This window comes from Pan paniscus, chromosome X (genome assembly GCF_029289425.2).
Source record: "Pan paniscus chromosome X, NHGRI_mPanPan1-v2.0_pri, whole genome shotgun sequence".
NCBI lineage: Eukaryota > Metazoa > Chordata > Mammalia > Primates > Hominidae > Pan > Pan paniscus.
The window spans coordinates 91671995-91695711 of record NC_073272.2 but is presented as its reverse complement, the minus strand read 5'-3'; the positions used below and the strand labels follow the sequence as shown (position 1 = coordinate 91695711).

At 40.1% G+C, this 23717-nt stretch overlaps 1 protein-coding gene, 1 long non-coding RNA gene and 1 pseudogene across 5 annotated transcripts in view; 2 read left to right on the top strand and 1 right to left on the bottom strand.

The window, feature by feature from the left end:
• PCDH11X (protocadherin 11 X-linked) overlaps window positions 1-23717 on the bottom strand; it is an 827978-nt gene that overhangs the window by 494387 nt on the left and 309874 nt on the right. The window lies entirely within an intron of this gene.
• On the top strand, window positions 6813-8484 carry LOC134729837 (eukaryotic initiation factor 4A-I-like; annotated as a pseudogene).
• On the top strand, window positions 15421-21757 carry LOC129395369 (uncharacterized). 2 transcript variants are annotated; one of them, XR_008622825.2, is made up of 3 exons: window positions 15454-16003; window positions 20597-21142; window positions 21743-21757. It is a non-coding gene; the product is annotated as an uncharacterized LOC129395369 (long non-coding RNA). The 2 variants fall into 2 exon arrangements; XR_008622824.2 differs by lacking the exon at window positions 21743-21757 and having other exon boundaries at window positions 15421-16003; window positions 20597-20976.

The following is a 23717-nucleotide window of genomic DNA, read 5'->3' as shown; positions in this document are numbered from 1 at the left end:
GGCTGGAGACTCACTTGAACCCAAGAGGCAGAGGTTGCAGTGAACCAAGATCACACCACTGCACTCCAGCCTGGGTGACAGAGCAAGACTCTGTCTCAAAAAAAAAAGAAAAAAGATAAAAAACAAAACAAAAAAAATTTTAGAAGCTATGATTAAAATGAATGATCATGCTACTAAAATTTAAAAATACATAACTCATAATTAATTTTTATAAAAATAATAGATATGTTTGTTTATCTCAGCTACATACTTATACTACTAAGAGAATAAAACATAGTCAGATAATTTAATAATTGCCTAAACCAGAAAAAGGAAGCCACTACATGAATATCTGCCAGACCTCTAAAATAATTATTATTAGTAGAAAAGACTTTATGATTAAAACATGTCAAAATCCATAGTGCATACACTATAGATAAGTGTTTTTGGAGAACCCTATGCTATTAATTTTGTTCAGTCTAAATCATTTATGCCTGAGAAGACTAAACATGTTCAAATAAGGTGTATTGTCAACTACTATTGCAGTCATGTTGTAATTGTCGCTTTGTGAAAGACATGCTGTTTTCCGCACCAAGACGTTAGCTTCCACCCATGTATGGGTCTGCTTTCTTCATGAATCTAAAAGGCATCACTCTTTCACTATGATGTCACAATAAAAATACAAGGCTAATGATCAAAAGTGTAAAATATGAATTTGACAATTAGCATTTGAATTACTTTATTAAAAGTGAATTTCCAATTATTTTGAATCTGCATTTTCACCATACTTATCTCTTTGTTTACCTTCACATCTTAGAAAAGTTAGAAAATGGTGGCCAGGCGCGGTGGCGCACGCCTGTAATCCCAGCACTTTCAGAGGCCGAGGCGGGTGGATCACGAGGTCAGGAGTTCAAGACCAGCCTGGCCAAGATGGTGAAACCCCACCTCTACTAAAAATACAAAAATTAGCCAGGCGTGGTTGTAGGTGCCTATAATCCCAGATACTGGGGAGGCTGAGGCAGAGAACTGCTTGAACCCAGGAGGCGGAGTTTGCAGTGAGCCAAGATCACGCCACTGCACTCCAACTGGGGTGACAGAGAGAGACTCCGTCTCAAAAAAAAAAAAAAAAAAAAGAAAAGTTAGAAAATGGTGCCATTCCATTCTACAAGTCATCAACTTTACTACATAGTTCATATGATGGATGGTATAGGCATGACTTCGTATTACATGAAAAATATCATGGCATATCACTCCTGCCCCCTTTTAGCTTATTCCATTCTAACAGTGTGTTTTGAAACTGTTATGAAATATCATGTTAAAGTACCTGACAATATGTATCAAGACTACAAAGCTATTTCTTCTCTCAAAAAGTACAGGTAGACCTAAATGCTATTGGGTAAAAGCCTCTTGTTTAATTTTGCAAAAAATTAAAATGTGATTTACCTCACAGATAAACAATTAAATGTGTAAAATAAAAATAGAAAATGCATAAATGTGTCTTATTCAATATGCATTTAAGAGCACACACTACTTGGTAAGAAATGTGCTAGCTGTTCAGCTTGGCTTGAATACATGCATTATGTAAATTAGTTTATTTAGAAATAATAGAAATAATAAAATAATGAAGATAATAATGGAAAACTGTAGGTTTTATTACTAATGAGTTAAGTTTGTTTTGAGAAATTATTGAATTGCTTAGGGACTCCCAAAATTCCATCTCCATTTTTTCAATTTCCTATCTTTCTAATAAAGTACTTTTGGTTAATGTGGAATATCTATACCCAATAATGTACTTCAAAAAGTATGTGACATGGGTAATTTGTTGCCTATAAGGTCTGGTTCTGTAATAGCATATTGCTTTGATTTTTAAGTAATTAATCAATGGCTAGGTGTGGTGGCTCACACCTGCAATCCCAGCACTTTGGGAGGCCAAGGTGGGAGGATCACTTGAGCCCAGGAGTTGGAGACCAGTATGGGCAACATAATGAGACCTCATCTCTGCCAAAAATTAAAAAAATTAGCTGGATGTGGTGGTGCATCCCTGTAGTCCCAGCTACTCAGGAGGCTGAGGTGGGAAAATTGCTTGAGCCTGGGATGCGGAGGCTGCAGTGAGCCATGATGGCACCACAGCACTCCAGCCTGGGCAACAGAGAGACCCTGTCTCAAAAAAAACCAAGTAAATTAATTAAAAAATTAAAATTAAAAATAAATAAATAATTTATCAGATTATCTTAAGACTGCATTATATTGGCCGGGCGTGGTGGCTCACGCCTGTAATCCCAGCACTTTGGGAGGCTGAGGAGGGCGGATCATGAGGTCAGGAGATCGAAACCATCCTGGCTAACACGGTGAAACCCCGTCTTTACTAAAAATACAAAAAATTAGCTGGGCGTGGTGGCGGGCGCCTGTAGTCCCAGCTACTCGGGAGGCTGAGGCAGGAGAATGGCGTGAACCCGGGAGGTGGAGCTTGCAGTGAGCCGAGATTGCGCCACTGCACTCCATCCTAGGTGACAGAGCGAGACTCCGTCTCAAAAAAAAAAAAAAAAAAAAAGACTGTATTATAACCAAACCAATAATATGCATGCTTAGTTTGCATTAAAATGCAATAAATTTTGGAATGAGTCAAATCTGAAAAAAAATACTAATAGAACTATTAATTTGAAAAGATACGTGTTTATACTCTAAAGCATATGTGAGGGAGGGCTGTGAGGGTAAGCCAGTCAGACAAGACTTCCTAGAAGTGGAGGGGAAAGCTGACATGTTAATTTCATTGTTTTCTGGTTTTAAGGTCTTTAAGAATGCTTTGGAATGAGTCAATACATATATATATATTCCACCCTCTTCCCTTCTTGTGAGCTTGGAGATTTTATGGTGAAGAGATCTCATGCTGCTAGTACAGCAGAAAACCATATTTTAATTGTGGGGCTTAGGGTCTCGTTTAGTTACATGTTAGTTGCATCTTTTTTTCCTGAAGTCTTACTTTGCTGCCTTTAAATGAAATATTTTTATGAAACATTAAGATAATGTACATTATTATGAAGGGAAAACCAAAACTGCAGTGTTTCTGAAGGGCATATGGCTTCATAAAACTGTTGGTGGTAGATCTGTGTTGTAGGATGGAAATCTATAGCAGAAGTAATCTGTGGCTCAAGAAAAAAGGTGGCTGCCAACTACCTGCATATGAATGAAACATTTGTGGCCGTTAAGACTACTGTTTTAAAACAGCAGTATGCATGCATGACCATAAATACATTTGACATTTATACAGCCCGGCTCTAATTTCCGTGTTCTCTGCATGTGGAACAGCAAGAGCAATAAATGTTATTACACATTGCTCCTTAATATGCAAAGGTGAACCTGTATACTCAGTACATATTGCCTCAGCTTGTTAATGAGCATTTCATGGACTGTGTAACTGCTGAACTACATTCTGCTAGAAACATTGAGTTGTTCCTTCAGGCCTTATGTTTCAGCAAGCTTGTTCTCACTTTGATGTATAAATTAGAGCAATACATTGAAGGGACCCAGGGGTTACTTGATGTTGAATCTTTCCTGTGAAATTGAATATAGCTCTCTTCAAATGTGCTTCTGAAGCATTTTTTTTCCTTCCTGTATTTAATGTGGAAGAATTTCTACTGCTACAGAAATAAACCTCTAGATTAAAAATTACTTGTATTTACTTTAATAAAAAATTAGTCTATGGCCTTTCCCTTGCATTATATGAGGAAATAAGAGAGTGAATCTCAAAGAAACACTTACGCTAGTATATACAGATCCCTTTGTTATTTGTTCTTCAAGAGAATAAAGAGAGTATTTGTGTGAATATGGTATTACTTTTTTTTTTTTTTGAGACAGAGTTTTGGTGTTTCACCCCGGCTGGAGTAAAGTGGCCCGATCCCCGCTCACTGGAACCTCCCCACCCCCAGGTTCAAGTGAGTCTCCTGCCTCAGCCTCCCGAGTAGCTGGGATTATAGGTGTCCGCCACCACGCTCGGCTAATTTTTGTATTTTGGTAGAGACAGGGTTTTGCTATGTTGGCCAGCCTGGTCTCGAACTCCTGACCTCAGGTGATCCGCCTCGGCCTCCCAAAGTGCTAGAATTACAGGCGTGAGCCACCATGCCTACCACAGTATTACTTTTTGAGGGCTTTTCCCCTACCCTTTACAAGTTTAAAGACATAAAAGGATTGAACTGGAGGAAATCTTAGAAATCCCCAAGTTCTGAACCCTCATTTTATAGAAAAACATGTTCAGGTTCATATTGCAAAAGCGGCCTTCCCAAAAACACACAACTAATTCCCAACAAGGTTTCCTAATCCTCAGGATGGTATTCTACATACTATATAACACTACTAACCCAACATTGATTTTTTTTTAATTATAAAATAAATTTGCTGGCTGAGCACAGTGGCTCATGTCTGTAATCCCAGCACTATGAGAGGTCCAGGATGGTGGATTGCTTGAGCCCAGGAGCTCAAGACCAGCCTGGGCAACATAGTGAGACCCTGTTTCTACAAAAAAATACAAAACATTTGCTAGGCATGGTGGCACATGACTATAGTCCCATCTACTCAAGAGGCTGAGGAGTGAGGATCGCTTGAGCCCAGGATGGGGAGTTACGATGAGCCATGATTGTGCCTCTGCACTCCAGCCTGGGCAACAGAGGGAGAACCTGTCTCAAAAAATAATAATAGATAAATAAATCAATAAATAAAATAAAAATACATTTGCTAAAATAAGAAAACAGCCAGAAAGTTTATCTAAGAATTTAATTTTCTTGGAGCTTTCTACATCTGTCTACACCGGCATTAATGCTAATGTATTAATATTAGTTTTGGCCTCCAATGCTATTAAAAGTTGTATTGGATCAATCTGAAAATCTAAGAAGATGGTAGAAAGAGCTGTTACTCTTTGTTCCTTGATTCTCTGTTGAGCTCAATAACTTAATGTGCCACCATGAGTAAATTTTAAAAGTTAGAAATCAGTTTTGAATTAAATAAATATTATAGGCTATTTAATAAAACATACCTTCAAGATGATCTATGAATACCAAAATAATGTCTGAATGGATTAATCCCAGTTCTGGTCAAAGTCTCAAGAAAAATTAAAAATATATTTCAAGTATGTCATTCTAAGCATTAAAAGCTAAGTGTTGAGCTAACTAAAACACTCACATTTACACACCTTACAAACATGCTGCTGCAGAGTATACACTTTACATTTTAAATTATGGGCAACTATCGCTCAGAGAAACTATGGATCTGAGAATATAATTCCACTGAAGCTATGTTACATGAGAGAGACTTAGTAGTAGAAATCTGTGATGGTTAATATTAAGTGTCAATTTGTTTGGATTGCAGGATGCAAAGTATTGTTTCTGGGTGTGTCTGTGAGGGTGTTGCCAGAGGAGATTAACATTCGAGTCAGTGAACTGGGAAAGGCCAACTCACCCTCAGTCTGGGTGGGCATCATCCAATCACCTGCCAGCGCAGCTAGAAAAGGCAGTCAGAAGAAGGTGGGATAAGCCGACATGCTGAGTCTTCCTCTGGATGCTCCCTGTCCTCGAACATCAAACTCCAAGTTCTTCAGTTTTTGGACTCTTGGATTTACACCAGTGGTTTGCTAGGGGCTCTCAGGCCTTCAGCCACAGACTGAAGGCTAAACTGTTGGCTTCCCTACTTTCGAGGTTTTGGGACTCTGAATGAGCCACTACTGGCTTCCTAGCTCTTCAGCTTGCAGACAGTCTATCGTGGGACTTCATCTTGTGATCCTGTGAGTCAGTTCTCCTTAATAAACTCCCTTTAATATATACATATATACTATTAGTTCTGTCCCTCTAGAAAACCCTGACTAGTACAGTCTCCTTCTAGTTAAATACATATTTTTTCATTATTTTCTTTCTGCTTGAAACTAGAAGAATAAAATTAAACTTTATTACTCTGCAAAACTTGTGGTCTATGAGTACCTCACAATAAATATGTGTTTCATTTAACACATATTTATTGAGTGCCCAAATACAGTCATGTTGATCTAGTCTACATAGATAACTGCAATATAAAGTAGTGGTAAGAATAAATGATAATTGGTATTGGAGATCAATGGATAGAGAGGTCAGTTCCAGTTGTTATGAATTAGAAGACTTCATGGGGAGAGTTTAACTTCAAAAATGGAAAGGGACTGGGCACAGTGTCTCATGCCTGTAATCCCAACACTTTGGGAGGCAGAGGAGGGCGGATCACCTGAGGTCAGGAATTTGAGACCAGCCTGACCAAAATGGCAAAACCCCAGCCGGGCATGGTGGCGGGGGCCTGTAATCCCAGCTACTCGGGGAGGCTGAGACAGGAGAATCGCTTGAACCCGGGAGGCAGAGGTTGCAGTGAGCCGAGTTCGTGCCATTGCACTCCAGCCTGGGCGACAGAGCAAGACTCCGTCTCAAAAATAAATAAATAAATAAATAAATAAATAAATAAATGGAAAGGACAGGTGACATTCTTTTGATCCAGTAGGGGTGCAGGGTAGGAGAGGAGAGTTTCCAAGATGGAAGCTGCAAGTTTATGCAAGTCAGGGAGCAAGGAAACCACAAGGTATGTTTAGACAATGTTCAGAAAATAAGTTTGGATGAGACAAAGTCTTTGTGTAAAGGAAGAAGCAGCAGAAACTATAATTGGGATATAAAGAACCTTGAAAGACTTTGATCTTTGCCTTTAGGAAAGTGATTTTTAAAAGTTAGAAAAGTTTACAATTTGTAATACACCTCTCCACCTTTTTAATGGAAATTCAACAGAATCAAAGCCACAATATAGAAAATAGATTAAAAGGCTAGTTTCTCAGGATCATGTCTGTGAGCCAGGATTCCTGATCCAGAGACAATGGCCCCGATGGGATGGAGCCCGAAGGCATCATCGAGAGTAACTGGAATGAGATTGTTGACAGCTTTGATGACATGAATCTCTCGGAGTCCCTTCTCCGTGACATCTACGCCTATGGTTTTGAGAAGCCCTCTGCCATCCAGCAGCAAGCCATTCTACCTTGTATCAGGGGTTATAATGTAATCGCTCAAGCCCGATCTGGGACTGGGAAAATGGCCACATTTGCCATATCGATTCTGCAGCAGATTGAATTAGATCTAAAAGCCACCCAGGCCTTGGTCCTAGCACCCACTCGAGAATTGGCTCAGCAGATACAGAAGGTGGTCATGGCACTAGTAGAATACATGGGTGCCTCCTGTCATGCCTGTATCAGGGGCACCAATATGCGTGCTGAGGTGCAGAAACTGCAGATGGAAGCTCCCCACATCATCGTGGGTACCCCTAGCCGTGTGTTTGATATGCTTAACCAGAGATACCTGTCTCCCAAATACATCAAGATGTTTGTACTGGATGAAGCTGACGAAATGTTAAGCCGTGGATTCAAGGACCAGATCTATGACATATTCCAAAAGCTCAACAGCAACACCCAGGTAGTTTTGCTGTCAGCTACAATGCCTTCTGATGTGCTTGAGGTGATCAAGAAGTTCATGAGGGACCCCATTCGGATTCTTGTCAAGAAGGAAGAGTTGACCCTGGAGGGTATCCGCCAATTCTACATCAACGTGGAACAAGAGGAGTGGAAGCTGGACACACTATGTGACTTGTATGAAACCCTGACCATCACCCAGGCAGTCATCTTCATCAACACCCGGAGGAAGGTGGACTGGCTCACCGAGAAGATGCATGCTCGAGATTTCACTGTCTCCGCCATGCATGGAGATATGGACCAAAAGGAGCGAGACGTGATCATGAGGGAGTTTCGTTCTGGCTCTAGCAGAGTTTTGATTACCACTGACCTGCTGGCCAGAGGCATTGATGTGCAGCAGGTTTCTTTAGTCATCAACTATGACCTTCCCACCAACAGGTAAAACTATATCCACAGAATCAGTCGAGGTGGACAGTTTGGCCGTAAAGATGTGGCTATTAACATGGTGACAGAAGAAGACAAGAGGACTCTTCGAGACATTGAGACCTTCTACAACACCTCCATTGAGGAAATGCCCCCAATGTTGCTGACCTCATCTGAGGGGCTGTCCTGCCACCCAGCCCCAGCCAGGGCTCAATCTCGGGGGGCTGAGGAGCAGCAGGAGAGGGGAGGGAAGGGAGCCAAGGGATAGACATCTTGTCATTTTTTTTCTTTGAATAAATGTCACTTTTTGAGGCCAAAAAAAAAAAAAATAGATAAAAAGGTAGGTATTATGGTTAAAGTAGAAGTACTGTTCCTTCCCCTGAATCTAACCCCTATACACTCACTGACCTTCCTCAAATATTTCAGATCTGCAAATAGTTTTAAGCAAAAATAAGGTCATATGTTCTTCAGGGAAGTTAATCAATAAACTAAGTGTTTTAAATATAATCTAGCACTGGCGTTAATCTCTTGCACCCAAAATAGGAAATATAAATCACTGCCTTTTTTAGAGTTAATTTACACTGAAACAACTTGAGTAATTCTTCAAAGAAGCTGCAAATGATCAACTTTAGCAATTAATTATAATTAGGACTCAGGTGCCATGATTTAAAAAAAAAATTGAAAAATGGCTGAACAAACTAATAGCAAAATTTTCTTAATCATAAACTCATTATTAGGAGCCTCATGATGAATTAAATCTATAAATGGATTATCATGGTGGAATAAAAGATAAGTGAATAATTTTAAAATTAATATAAGTAAACAACACAATGATATCAAATTGTCATAAGAAAACATTATAATAAATCCCTATCTAAAAAGTGAACATGCCTATTGAAATTGTCCACACAAATGACAGTAGGTAGCAATTATAGGATGAAAATCATTAATAGATTAACTCATTTGCATTTTCCATTAAGAGAAAATATCAAAATACCAAACATTTCAGGAATTCTTTGGGAAAGAATTTGTTTCAAAAATTTAAAACAGTAGGACACTATGATGACTATACTTTTTTTTTTTTTTTTTTACCAGAACCTCACCCTATCCCAGATACTATCTGTTTGCCAAGCCTCTCTCAAATCTATGAGCCTGCCTGCTATGATGCAGCTGTCTTCTGCACAAATAGCGCATGTCTTATCTTGCCTGTCCTGATCATACACAGTTGTTCATCTTGTATACTCTCTCTTATGAAATTATAAGCTCCATAAGAGCAAAGGTTATAGCTTATAGCTGATACCTTTTTTTTTTTTTTTTTTTTTTTTGGTATTCCTGGTTGTGTGATAATCAGTGCAGTTTAGAAAAATGAGCATTAGAGGCTGGGCACAGTGGCTCACGCCTGTAATCCTAGCACTTTGGGAGGCCTAGGCAGGTGGATCACGAGGTCAGGGAATCGAGACCATCCTGGCTAACAAGGTGAAACCCCGTCTCTACTAAAAATACAAAAAAATTAGCCGGGTGAGGTGGCGGGCGCCTGTAGTCCCAGCTACTCGGGAGGCTGAGGCAGGAGAATGGCGTGAACCTGGGAGGTGGAGTTTGCAGTGAGCCGAGATCGACCACTGCACTCCAGCCTGGGCGACAGAGTGAGACTCCGTCTCAGATAAATAAATAAATAAATAAATAAATAAATAAATAAATGAAAAATGAGAATTAGAGTGGGGTTGTGAAATAGCCTCAGTTCTGTCACTAACTATGTGACTTGGGAAACTATTTTATATTTCAGAATTTCAATTTTCACTTTTGTAAAATGATGACATCGGACTATATTTTCTACAGCTCTTTCAACTTAGTAATGCTGTGACTAAAGGAAACTGGATAAATAAATGCTGTTTTTTTTAAATTTCCTATACATTTTCCTTCTTACATTCTACCTTAAAATTAAAAAAAAAAATGAAATATTAATTTGAGGAAATTTATTTTCTTCGAGTAGCATTACATTTTTATTTAAGATGAGTAGATACAGCTCATATGAACAGTTTCTAATAGAGGGGCAACTACATTTTCATGAAAAAATTCATTTCTCATTAATAACTAGAAGCATTGAGTAGAATATGAAATTTCTAGACAGACTTGTAAAAAACTACTGATAAAACCTCATCTGTATTGCGAAAACATATGCTTAGAAAGTAGTTGACGCTGATTTTTTTTTTTTTTTTTTTTTTTTTTTTTTTTTTTTTTTTAGCGTTAGGTGATTCAAATCCAGCTCAGAAAGTTTAAGGCTAATACAGAGCTTACTTTCATATTCTCCAAACCTACAGAGAATGCTGGTAATAAAATCTCACTGCTGCAGACTAAACTAAATAAGGCTCATAATAATCTTTCCTTTGCCAAGTATTTAGAAGGTCTGTCCAGGTGAAAATATTTGCTGTTTGTGGAGCTACCAAAGGCCTAGAATACCCCAGATGTTGACTGCATTTACATATTAACATAACTTAAGAAAGGTTATCAGCATGTCCTGGTTCCTCTAAGAAAACAAAAGAGAGCCAGAAAGGGGTATTTGGAGCTATCAAGAATATGGTGTGCTGTGAAAAGAAATTAAATTTTTGGACCCCAAACTCATTTATCCAAAGGGAAAAGTCAAGCTGGGAACTGAGTCACACAAACCTGCCTCCCCCTTTTGGTTCCTCGATGAGATGGCTACCAGATGAAAGGCTACCCGCCTCCCCCATATTTTGCCCACAAGGAAATTCCTGGCCAGCTGTTAAAAACTTCTCCATGGCCATGCAAATTGATAGCTTATCTTTACAGGTGCAGTCACCCAGCCTGCCAGACAAAAATGCATAGCTGATTGTTCCTCTTCCCCATTTTGTCTGTTATGTAAAATGCAGATTCTTCACATTTTTCCTCTGCCCCCCCTTGTTTATGTAAAAACTGTGTGCTTCTCAATATCCCACCCTTTCCCCTTTAAATTTGGAGCCCTCAAAATCATCTTTGGAGAAAGGCGTAGACCTGTCTCCCGGATGCATCCTTAATTTTGGCAAATAAATCTCCTAAAATGATTGAGGCTTGTCATTTTCCTCGGTTGACAGTGTCTACTGAAATTCAAAACTTTTTCTTTGATTTGTTTAGGTATCTTGTCTATATTGGCATTGGTAACTGTGAAATCTTAGTCTAAGATTTTATTTTTCTCTTTCTTTGTAAGAGCCTAAGATTTATGTATTCCAATTGAATTACTTAGTCTATACAATACAAATCTCATTTTCAATAAGCTGGAACTTTCATAGACCTTCTAATTTGTTTTATTCACAATCTTTCAAGGATAAGTTTAAAATAAAAACCCTTTTAAATATACGATTGATTTATATTTAGGGACTAATCAATCTATAAAAGTAGCTATTTCAATTATGAAGTAACTTAAAGAAAAGATTAACTGCTGAGAAAAATTGCAGCTCCATCGGTCAATAGCTAAATTATACAGTGTTTTATTCAATAACTATATCTTCAAAAAATAACTTCCTAGTCTTGAAACTATCTTTGCAAAAATTATAACTGAGGATATTATGATAGTGAAAGAGATTAGACCTAATCAGCTCCATTTTGCTTCTAACCTTTAAGCTGTCCTTGTTCATTCCTAGGCATAGGCCAAACTAACCTTGGGAAGGAATTTAGTTTATGGTTTGACTCTGAAATGAAATTATAGCCCTTTCCCAAAAAGACTCCCTTCTTGCTTTGGGCCCAGACTGCCTTTGTAGGACTAACAAACTAGCTACAAGAGTAGGAATTACGTTTAGGGGTCATGCAGCTTCTGGATGCAAGAGTCTGAACCTCACCAAATTGATCCTGGAGATAACATCACTATTTTAAAACCTAAGATCAGTGCTTGAGATATTCTGCAAACCCTGCACTTGATGGATTAGCTGATACCACCCAGACCTGGCTCAACCAGTTCTGTGATCCCACCCAGGAACAGAAGACAACAAGAAAACCTCACTCCGACCCCTCTATGATTCCATCTTCAATCCGAACAATCAGTACTTCCCACTTCCCAAGCCCCTACTGCCAAGTTATCTTTAATGTTTTTTTTTGAGATGGAATCTCCCTCTGTCACCCAGGCTGGAGTGCAGTGGCATGATCTCGGCTCACAGCAACCTCCGTCTCCTGGACTCAACCAGTAATTCTCCTACCTCAGCCTCCGGAGTAGCTGGGACTACAGGCGCCTGCCACCACGCCCAGCTAATTTTTGCATTTTTAGTAGAGACAGGGTTTCACCACGTTAGCCAGGCTGGTCTCAGGTGATCCACCCGCCTCGGCCTCCCAAAGTGCTGGGATTACAGGCATGAGCCACCGTGACTGGCCCAAGTTATCTTTAAAAACTCCAGTCCCCAAGCATTCCTCCAAATGCTCAGGGAGGCTGATTTGAGTAATAATAAAACTCCAGTCTCCCACACAGCCGGCTCTGAGTGAATTACTCTTTCTCCATTGCAGTCCCCCTGTCTTAATAAATCGTCTCTGTCTAGGCAGCGGGCAAGGTGAACCCGTTGGGCGGTTACAGTATTACAAAACTTATAATGATAATAGAACATTTTACTTAACATTATTCAATGCTTAACAGGACATAATTTAGGTTAATATTAGGTAATCCTGACCATAGTTATCTATGCATTTTAATTCTATGTCCCTACCTCTTACGGCTTATCAAAACGAAAAGGAATAATATATCCTATAGCAAGGTTAACACTTCGTATTTCAAAGGATGAGAGGTTATGTTTACGGATGCATTATTGGAATTCTATTTAAAAAGTATTTCCTCCCACATTCTTCTATCAAAAACCAGCTATGTAGTAAAGGTCAGAGTGGAAAACAGAGTAGTCTGCATTATATTATATGTGTACCATAATGGTGAAACATTATATTGACAGATTTAGGGAAAGCTTTTTCTTTAATCATATTGAGGTATAAAAGACAAAAATCAATGGAGCCGAAAACTAACCTCAGAATGACAGTGTTTTATATTTTTCTAAGCCTCTACCAAAAATTTATTTCACTTTCCTACTTAATATTCAAAATGGATGCATGCTGATTTGAAGTACAGTGTCTTGCCAAGGCAGTCAGCCTTAGAAATACTAAATCCCTTTTACTTGTTTTAATCACAGTGTTAAATTCTCCTGAGTGAATCACAAGTCCAAGGTGGCTGAATGCACTTGCCAGTCTATTGCTATTGAAGCACCTTAATGACATAAAGAAGAAGAAACCAATGAACACTGTTATATATTTCATTTGATACTGATGTAGACATTTTGAGGAAATCTGCATTTTGAATCAGGTATGTTTTCAGAACAGATCTTGGACTACATGATGTCTAAAAACTAAATAATATCCAAGGATCCTTCATGATTAAATTCTCTTCACTCAGCTTGTCAAAGAACTCTGCTTCTTTATATCAGGACTATATTTTTTCTTTATCAGTTCATATTGTTTATATACAAAGATATTTCACAAACTATCAAATAGCACTGATAAATTAATTTGACTAGTGATTTCCTATACATATTGGCATATTGTCGATGAAAAGAGTCAAATTCTGTAAAGTATTTTAAGAGATTTATTCTGAGCCAAATATGAGTGACCATGGCCCATGACACAGCCCTCAGGAAGTCCTGAGAACATGTGCCCAAGGTGGTTGGGGGACAGCTTGGTTTTATATATTTTAGGGAAGTATGAGACATCAATCAAATACATTTAAGAAATACATTGTTTTGGTTCAGAAAGGTGGGACAACTCAAAGTGGGGGCTTTGAGTTCAAGCGATTCTCCTGCCTCAGCCTCCCGAGTAGCAGGGATTACAGGCATGTGCCAACCACGCCCTGCTAATTTTGTATTTTTAGTAGAGACAGGGTTTCTCCATGTTGGTCAGGCTGGTCTAGAACTCCCGACCTCAGGTGATCCGCCCGCCTCGGCCTCCCAAAGTACTGGGATTACAGGCGTGAGCCACCGCGCCCAGCCTCTTGGTGATTTAGACAATGGATTCCATTAACATCAAAGTGTGTTTTGAACCCAAAAGTACCTAAGACAGCTCTCAAATTTGTGAACTCAAAAGTATCTGAGACAGGTCTCAATCAGTTTAGAACGTTTATTTTGCCAAGGTTAAGGACATGCCCATGACACAGCCTCAAGAGGCCCTGAAAATATGCCCAGGGTGGTCAGGGTACAGCTTGTTTTTACATATTTTGAGGAGACATCACACGTCAATCAATACATGTAAGATTTACATTGGTTCCATCTGGAAGGGCAGACTAACTCAAAGTGATGAAGGGATTGAGGAGGGGGATTGAGGGGTGGCTTCCAGGTCATAGATGGATTTAAAAATGTTCTGATTGGCAATTGGCTGAAAGAGAGTTATCAATAGAAAGGAATGTTTGGATTAAGTTAAGGGGTGGTGGAGACCTCGATTTTATCATGCAGAGGAGGCCTCCAAGTAATAGGCTTCTGAGAGAATAGATTGTAAATGTTTCTTATCAGATTTAAGATCTGTGTTGATGCTAATGCTGGTGGGATGTATAGTGAGGTATGTGCCTTCCCCTCTTCTGTCATGTCCTGAACTGGTTTTTCAGGTTAACTGTGGAATGCCCTTGGCCAAGAGGAGGGGTCCATTCAGATGATTGGATGGCCTTAGAATTTATTTTTGGTTAATAGTGCCACACAGCTAAATCCAAGAAAGTATCTTAGAAAATGTAAGTGATATCTTGTTAACTATAGAGTTAATTCAGTATTTGAATTATTTAAAAAAGATAAACCAATAAATGATAATATGGCTTTTAAAAATTCTTCCCAGTAGGAAGTTTTTATAATATTTTAATCAGCAAGTATTTGAGGAATGCCAAATCAAATAGTAGATATCAAAAACTTAGTAAAATAAATATTTATTAAAGATTAACACAAAGTGTCTGGAATTGCACAAAATTGATAAAAATATATACTGTGTGTTACTTCCAATTTTGCTCCATATTCGCATATTTTAAAAATTTGCAATAATTACTTTGCTAAGATGGCAAGAACATACACAAACAACAATGAAAAAGAACAAAATGTCTGAGTAAACATAGCCAGAATTGTTCAATAGTCATAAGAAAAATCTTTAACATAATTTAGGACAAAAATCTAGGATGGAATAAAAGAAAAGACATGATGTAATCTTGGGTAGAAGGATTCAGCATCATAAAGCTGATGATTCTCTCTAAGTTAACATCAAAATTAGTGTGATTCCAACAAGAACAGCAACATTTTTAGAGCTAGATAAATTGATTCTAACGTTAATCTGATTCAACAATCCCATTTCTAGAAATATGGATAAATGATATGTGTGAAAGATTTTTCATTACAGCACTGTTTACCATTTTATCATTTTAAAGTTGAAAATAAGTCCCAATATCCATCTATAAGGGACTGTTTATAACAGCTATGAGATAACCTACAAATATTTGTTTATATCTACATACAGAAACTCTGGAAACATATTTGAGAAACTAATAAGAATGATTAACTGTAGAGGGAAGTGTCAGGCCTCTGAGCCCAAGCCAAGCCATCACATCCCCTGTGACCTGCACGTATATGCCCGGATGGCCTGAAGTAACTGAAGAATCACAAAAGAAGTGAATATGCCCTGCCCCACCTTAACTGATGACATTCCACCACAAAAGAAGTGTAAATGGCCGGGTCCTTGCCTTAACTGATGACATTACCTTGTGAAAGTCCTTTTCCTGGCTCATCCTGGCTCAAAAAGCACCCCCACTGAGCACCTTGCGACCCCCACTCCTACCCGCCAAAGAACAAACCCCCTTTGACTGTAATTTTCCTTTACCTACCCAAATCCTATAAAACGGCCCCACCCTTATCTCCCTTCACTGACTCTCTTTTTGGACTCAGCCCGCCTGCACCCAGGTGAAATAAACAGCCTTGTTGCTCACACAAAGCCTGTTTGGTGGTCTCTTCACACGGACGCGCATGAAATTTGGTGCCGTGACTCGGATCGAGGGACCTCCCTTGGGAGATCAATCCCCTGTCCTCCTGCTTTTTGCTCCGTAAGATCCACCTACGACCTCAGGTCCTCAGACCGACCAGCCCAAGAAACATCTCACCAATTTCAAATCCGGTAAGTGGCCTCTTTTTACTCTCTTCTCCAACCTCCCTCACTATCCCTCAACCTCTTTCTCCTTTCAATCTTGGCGCCACACTTCAATCTCTCCCTTCTCTTAATTTCAATTCCTTTCATTTTCTGGTAGAGACAAAAGAGACATGTTTTATCCGTGAACCCAAAACTCCGGCGCCGGTCACGGACTGGTAAGGCAGCCTTTCCTTGGTGTTTAATCATTGCAGGGACACCTCTCTGATTATACACTCAGGTTTCAAGGGTGTCAGACCACGCAGGGATGCCTGACTTGGTCCTTCACCCTTAGCGGCAAGTCCCGCTTTCCTGGGGCAGGGGCAAGTACCCCTCAACCCCTTCTCCTTCACCCTTAGTGGCAAGTCCCGCTTTCCTAGGGGGCAAGAACCCCCCAATCGCTTATTTCCACGCCCCAACCTCTTATCTCTGTGCCCCAATCCCTTATTTCCACGCCCCAATCAATCTCTTATCTCTGCACCCCAATCCTTTATTTCCGTGCCCCAACCCTTTCTCTGCTTTTCTGGAGGGGAAGAAAACCCCACCCCTTCTCCGTGTCTCTACTCTTTTCTCTGGGCTTGCCTCCTTCACTATGCTTCCACCTTCCATTCCTCTTTCTTCTCCCTTAGCCTGTATTCTTAAGAACTTAAAACCTCTTCAATTCTCACCTGACCTAAAATCTAAGCGTCTTATTTTCTTCTGCAATGCCGCTTGACCCCAATACAAACTCAACAGTAGTTCCAAATAGCCGGAAAACGGCACTTTCAATTTTTCCATCCTGCAAGATCTAAATAATTCTTGTCGTAAAATGGGCAAATGGTCTGAGGTGCCTGACGTCCAGGCATTCTTTTACACATCAGTCCCCTCCTAGTCTCTGTGCCCAGTGCAACTCCTCCCAAATCTTCCTTCTTTCCCTCCCGCCTGTCCCCTCAGTACCAACCCCAAGCGTCACTGAGTCTTTCTAATCTTCCTTTTCTACAGACCCATCTGACCTCTCCCCTCCTCGACAGGCCGAGCTAGGTCCCAATTCTTCCTTAGCCTCCGCTCCTCCACCCTATAATCTTTTTATCGCCTCCCCTCCTCACACCTGCTCCGGCTTACAGTTTCATTCCGTAACTAGCCCTCCCCCACCTGCCCAGCAATTTATTCTTAAAAAGGTGGCTGGAGCTAAAGGCATAGTCAAGGTTAATGCTCCTTTTTTTTTTTTATCCCAAATCAGATAGCGTTTAGGCTCTTTTTCATCAAATATAAAAATCCAGCCCAGTTCATGGCTTGTTTGGCAGCAACCCTGAGACACTTTACAGCCCTAGCCCCTAAAAGGTCAAAAGGCCATCTTATTCTCAATATACATTTTATTACCCAATCTGCTCCCGACATTAAATAAAACTCCAAAAACTGGAATCTGGCCCTCAAACCCCACAACAGGACTTAATTAACCTCACCTTCAAGGTGTGCAATAACAGAAAAAAGTTGCAATTCCTTGCCACCACTGTGAGACAAACTCCAGCCACATGTCCAGCACACAAGAACTTCCAAACGCCTGAACTGTAGCAGCCAGGCATTCCTCCAGAACCTCCTCCCCCAGGAACTTGTTACACATGCCAGAAATCTGGCCACTGGGCCAAGGAATGCCCGCAGCCCAGGATTCCTCCTAAGCCAAGTCCCATCTGTGTGGGACCCCACTGAAAATCGGACTGTTCAACTCACCTGGCAGCCACTCCCAGAGCTCCTGGAACTCTGGCCCAGGGCTCTCTGACTGACTCCTTCTTGGCTTACCGGCTGAAGACTGACGCTGCCTGATCGCCTCAGAAGCCCCGTAGACCATCACGGACGCCGAGCTTTAGGTAACTCACAGTGGAGGGTAAGCCCGTCCCCTTCTTAATCAATACGGAGGCTACCCCCTCCACATTACCTTCTTTTCAAGGGTCTGTTTCCCTTGCCTCCATAACTGTTGTGGGTATTGACAGCCAGGCTTCTAAACCTCTTAAAACTCCCCCCACTCTGGTGCCAACTTAGACAACAGTCTTTTATGCACTCTTTTTTAGTTATCTCCACCTGCCCAGTTCCCTTATTAGGCCGAGATATTTTAACCAAATTATCTGCTTCCCTGACTATTCCTGGACTATGGCCACATCTCATTGCCGCCCTTCTCCCCAACCCAAAGCCTCCTTGGCGTCTTCCTCTCATATCCCCCCACCTTAACCCACAAGTATAGGACATCTCTACTCCTTCCCTGGCAACTGATCACATGCCCATTACCATCCCATTAAAACCTAATCACCCTTACCCGGCTCAACCGCAATATCCCATCCCACAGCATGCTTTGAAAGGATTAAAGCCTGTTAACACTAGCCTGCTACAGCATGGCCTTTTAAAGCCTATAAACTCTCCTTACAATTCCCCCATTTTACCTGTCCTAAAACCAGACAAGGCTTACAAGTTAGTTCAGAATCTGCGCCTTATCAACTAAATTGTTTTGCCTATCCACCCCGTGGTGCCAAACCCATATACTCTCCTATCCTCAATACCTCCCTCTACTACCCATATTCTGTTCTAGATCTCAAACATGCTTTCTTTACTATTCCTTTGCACCCTTCATCCCAACCTGTTTTCGCTTTCACTTGGACTGACCCTGACACCCATTAGGCTCAGCAAATTACCTGGGCTGTACTGCCACAAGGCTTCACAGACAGCCCCCATTACTTCAGTCAAGCCCAAATTCCATCCTCATCTGTTACCTATTTCGGCATAATTCTCATAAAAACACACGTGCTTTCCCTGCTGATCGTGTCCGATTAATCTCCCAAACCTCAATCCCTTACAAAACAACAACTCCTTTCCTTCCTAGGCATGGTTAGTGCGGTCAGAATTCTTACACAAGAGCCAGGACCGCACCCTGTAGCCTTTCTGTCCAAACAACTTGACCTTACTGTTTTAGCCTAGCCCTCATGTCTGCGTGCAGAGGCTGCTGCTGCTTTAATACTTTTAGAGGCCCTAAAAATCACAAACTATGCTCAACTCACTCTCTACATTTCTCATAACTTCCAAAATCTATTTTCTTCCTCATACCTGACGCATATACTTTCTGCTCCCCGGCTCCTTCAGCTGTACTCACTCTTTCTTAAGTCCCACAATTACCATTGTTCCTGGCCAGGACTTCAATCTGGCCTCCCACATTATTCCTGATACCACACCTGACCCCCACGACTGTATCTCTCTGGTCCACCTGATATTCACCCCATTTCCCCATATTTCCTTCTTTCCTGTTCCTCACCCTGATCACGCTTGATTTATTGATGGCAGTTCCACCAGGCCTAATCGCCACATACCAGCAAAGGCCGGCTATGCTATAGTACAAGCCACTAGCCCGCCTCTCAGAACCTCTCATTTCCTTTCCATCGTGGAAATCTATCCTCAAGGAAATAACTTCTCAGTGTTCCATCTGCTATTCTACTACTCCTCAGGGATTATTCAGGCCCCCTCCCTTCCCTACACATCAAGCTCCAGGATTTGCCCCCACCCAGGACTGGCAAATTAGCTTTACTCAACATGCCCGAGTCAGGAAACTAAAATACCTCTTAGTCTAAATAGACACTTTCACTGAATAAGTAAAGGCCTTTCCTACAGGGTCTGAGAAGGCCTCCGCAGTCATTTCTTCCATTCTGTCATACATAATTCCTCAGTTTAGCCTTCCCACCTCAATGCAGTCTGATAACAGATGAGCCTTTATTAGTCAAATCAGCCAAGCAGTTTTTCAGGCTGTTAGTATTCAGTGAAAACTTTATATCCCTTACAGTCCTCCATCTTCAAGAAAGGTAGAATGGACTAAGGTCTTTTAAAAACACACCTCACCAAGCTCAGCCACCAAAAAGGACTGGACAATACTTTTATCACTTTCCCTTCTCAGAATTCAGGCCTGTCCTCGGAATGCTACAAGGTACAGCCCATTTAAGCTCCTGTATAGACGCTCCTTTTTATTAGGCCCCAGTCTCATTCCAGACACCAGACCAACTTAGACTGTGCCCCCAAAAAAACTTGTCATCCCTACTATCTTCTATCTAGTCATACTCCTATTCTCCGTTCTCAACTACTCATACAAGCCCTGCTCTTGTTTACACTGCCAGTTTACACTGTTTCTCCAAGCCATCACAGCTGATATCTCCTTGTGCTATCCCCAAACTCTTAACTCTTGAAGTAAATAAATAATCTTTGCTGGCAGGACTATGCTGAATCTCCTTAGGCATTCTCTAATCAGATGTCCTGGGTCCTCCCAATTCTTAGACCTTTTATACCTGTTTTTCTCCTTCTGTTATTCCATTTAGTTTTTCAATTCATACAAAACCGTATCCAGGCCATCACCAATCATTCTACACAACAAATGTTTCTTCTAACATCCCCACAATATCACCCCTTACCACAAGATCTCCTTTCAGCTTAATCTCGCCCACTCTAGGTTCCCACGCCGCCCCTAATCCCGCTTGAAGCAGCCCTGAGAAACATCATCCACTCTCTCTCCATACCACTCCCCAAAAATTTTCGCCGCCCCAACACTTCAACACTATTTTGTTTTATTTTTCTTATTAGGAAGGCAGGAATGTCAGGCCTCTGAGCCCAAGCCAAGCCATAGCATCCCCTGTGACTTGCACCTATATGCCCAGATGGCCTGAAGTAACTGAAGAATCACAAAAGAAGTGAATATGCCCTGCCCCACCTTAACTGATGACATTCCACCACAAAAGAAGTGTAAATGGCCGGGTCCTTGCCTTAACTGATGACATTACCTTGTGAAAGTCCTTTTCCTGGCTCATCCTGGCTCAAAAAGCACCCCCACTGAGCACCTTGTGACCCCCACTCCTGCCCACTGAGCACCTTGCGACCCCCACTCCTACCTGCCAGAGAACAAACCCCCTTTGACTGTAATTTTCCTTTACCTACCCAAATCCTATAAAACGGCCCCACCCTTATCTCCCTTCGCTGACTCTCTTTTCGGACTCAGCCCGCCTGCACCCAGGTGAAATAAACAGCCACGTTGCTCACACAAAGCCTGTTTGGTGGTCTCTTCACACGGACACGCATGAAAGGAAGGATATATGGAAGAAATAGTGACAAGCTTGGAAGAAAGGCTTCTTCGTGTGTACCTTGTTACATGGTTTTAATTTTTAAATCATTTGAATACATCATCTATTAAAAATCCCCAAAATAAATTTAAAAAATTAAAAACCCATAAGAAAAAACACTTAAGGGAAAATATACGAACTACATATTCTGCTAAATGCTGTAAATGCTTGTTCTGTCAATATGATGGAATCTTTTAAATATATGTTCTTTATTTTCTTTAATGATTATTTTGATTAATATATGGAGTGCAGCCATCATTCATCCTTGGCTGCTTGAAACTTGGAGTTGATTTTCAGAGAAATTATTGAGATTACTACTTTCCACTTAAACATTATACCATAGTGCACATTGAATTGGTTTTGATTACTACCAAAAGGAGTAATTTTCCCCAACAATTTTTAGCATATAAATACAAGCAGAATTTCACTGAATGACAGCAGGATACATAGCAATGAAATACACAAAAATTGAACTAAATTTCTGTGTTTTGTGTAAAAGAATGGCTCTGGTCCCTGCTCTCAAGTTGCTAACACTAAATTAACTCAAAACATGTATTGTTTGCCTTCTATGGGCCAAAACCTGCACCTTATTCTTTCTCCATTTTTATTCTAGGCAGAAGATATTACAGAATTCAGGAGTCAGAGAATTAAAGAATTTCTTAGCAACCACAGTCTCACTGAGGTTTATTCAATTTTAGAGAATTTAATTCAAAAGATTAAAATGATGAATGTAGCTCAGCATATGACCTGCAGTTGAAGACACCTGGCTCACAGCTTGCTTTAAGTTTGATACATGAGGTTATTTGGCATTTACTGCCATGAAGTTTGAAGGAAGCATACTGAAAAGAAGACACAGCAATAAACTTTTGTCATTAATTTCTCTCTCACAGTTTCTGACAAGCTGGAAAGAAATGTCATTTGTATTTCTTAATTGGTTTCATTTCCACGCAAATACAGACTTTCAGTAAAAGTTTCTAAAAAGCTATACACATGAAATTATTAACACAAAGCACATACTGAGCCAAGGTGTGAATAGATAATTCTAACAGAAAAGTTACAAAAAAAGTCAAGATCAAAATATGATTAAGACAGGAGAGCAGTTTTTGGAGATGTTTTGGTAAAATAGATATGAGTTACTAGCCTATACTTTGTAAACATGCTTGATGTGGCCAGTATGGCATGTCATTACCCTTTTAGGAACACACAGATCCATATGTATTTACAATGATTAATTAAAAGAGAGCATTCAGGGGCCGGGTGCAGTGGCTCAGGCCTGTAATCCCAGCACTTTGGGAGGCTGAGGTGGGCTGATCACCTGAGGTTGGGAGTTCGAGACCAGCCTGACCAACATGGAGAAACCCCGTCTGTATTATAAATACAAAATTAGCTGGGTATGGTGGTGCTTGCCTGTAATCCCAGCTACTCGGGAGGCTGAGGCAGGAGAATTGCTTGAACCTAGGAGGCAGAGGTCGCTGTGAGCCAAGATCGCACACCATTTCACTCCAGCCTGGGCAAAAAGAGTGAAACTGTCTCAAAAAAAAAAAAAAAAAAAAAAAAACATTTGGAGCTTCACTGGACAAGCACAACCAGCTCAGTGGATTTCTGGCAATACCAAGAACATTTTGAGAATCATGCCTGTGCTTTAACCACGGATGAGATTTTAGCTAGTGTCCTAAGGGAAGAACAGAATGATGAGCAAATTCAACCATCATCTTTTGGTTTAGCCTGATGGTTTCTATGACCAACCGTATGTTTATTTATGAAAGAATTTATATTATTTAATTGAAATGAAGGTATATGGTATCACAATCATGTTCATTATTAGTTTTGTGTCTTGCTGTAGAAATACATTTAGTGAGTGCTTACCTATCATTGGAGTTGAATCTACCTCCACCTTAATTAGTTCTTGGGTTCAATTTCTGACCACACAACCTCACAACATAAAATGTAGTTTTGGTTACTTAGATTAGTGTAGGCCAGGAAACATTGGTGCAAGAAGAAAAAATAAAATAATAAATCCCTAGGATCAATAAGATATCATCTGCTACCTCATTTTTTTCCCTAAAATATTCATGCTTTAGGAATGAATTTCATTATTTGAATACATACATATATGTATAAGCAGTCGGCACCTTGTATCCACGGGTTCCACATTCTTGATTTCAAGCAACTGAGGATCAAAAATATTTTAAAAGCCCAATACAAATAACAATACTACAATAAAAAGTAATACAAATATATATAATACAGTATAATGACTATTTACATAGCATTTACATTGTATTAGGTATTATAAGTAATCTAGAAATAATTTAAAATATACAGGAGAAGGTGTGTAGACTATATGTAAATACTATGTATCATTTTATATAAGGGACTTGAGCGTCTAAGGATTTTGGTATTATGGGGGTGCTAGAACCAATCCCTTAAAGATACCAAGGGAGGACTGAATATAAATATACATATATATAGCAGATACATAAATAAAATGAGGATTCATATATTGAAATTCTATGGAGTTCTGCATAATTCATAACTCATTTTTACTTATCAAACTATAATCTATAGCTTTATGTATTAACTGAGTA